We start from the raw sequence: 1138 nt of genomic DNA on the forward strand, positions 1-1138 counted from the left end.
ACACACCTATCCCCATTACCCTTGTCAGTGAGTCAATCTATATCATCCTGGGTCTTCCTCTCTTGCACTGTCCCTCCACCCTTCCAAGCATAATGTCCCTCTATAAGGACTGGTCCCTTCTGACAAAATGCCCAAAGCATGTCAGACTTCAAAATCCTTGTCTCCTAAGTACAGCCTGGTTTCATCCTCTCCAGGACAGACCTGTATGTTCTCTTAGTAGTCCACAGTATTATGGCAAATATTAAGATCAGAAGTTAAGTAGTGAAAGATAAAGGTGAAACCTCTTTAGTATCTCTCTCAAAAGGAATAAATATGCTTTATTACAAATTCTTTTTTAATTGTCTTTAGTATCTATCACTTTAAACCATCTCTCTCAAAAGCAACAGAAGTGCTTTATTCAATTTTTTTTCTCAGACTTTCAAGAGAGACTGAAATGGAGAGCATCAACATTTTTTCTTCTACTTCCTCATTCACTTAAAAATAAATGCTTTAATTAAAAGATAAATTTTAGAGAATTGATTTCTGACTGAAAATTGCACAGAATCTTTGATGACCTTCTTTCTAACACTATATGGAATAGTATAGAGAAAAATAAACATCTCAAAATGTTTTGAGGAGTAAATATATTTATCTGGAGTTAATTCAAAAAATTCTAAATTACTTCAGACCAATCTAGTTCTTTGAGGAAAGCTCTAGCTTCAGTTCCATATAGTACATTTGAGTAGCAGCTATTCTAGGCTTTGTACAGTCTAATTTTTTAAAATAGTAAAGTTAATATTGCTTTGCCTCCTACACTTCTTCTTTCCTATTGTGACACATTTTGCCTCTGACCTTGTTCCTCAAAGAATTGAAGGCTCCGCCTTGAACAGCAGATTTCCTGTTGGGGGGACTCTGAGTTCCAAAACACTTATCGTGCTTATGTGAAACCTATACTTGGACCAGAAGGCAAGAACAGAGCAAGAAAGTACTGTATGGTCCGAAATAGGGAAGAGTATATGCCAGGAATGAGTGTATCTCCATACCTTTTCCTTGTATATGTAGAACAGATTATCTGGGAGGCTGGGCTCTATTAGGAGGAATGTACCATCAGGATTGTAAGAAGACTCATCGACAATCTGTATTATCCAGTTGACACAAC

The sequence above is a fragment of the Elephantulus edwardii genome, unplaced genomic scaffold (assembly GCF_000299155.1).
Source record: "Elephantulus edwardii isolate Elephantulus edwardi_28Jun2011 unplaced genomic scaffold, EleEdw1.0 scaffold00054, whole genome shotgun sequence".
Taxonomy (NCBI): domain Eukaryota; kingdom Metazoa; phylum Chordata; class Mammalia; order Macroscelidea; family Macroscelididae; genus Elephantulus; species Elephantulus edwardii.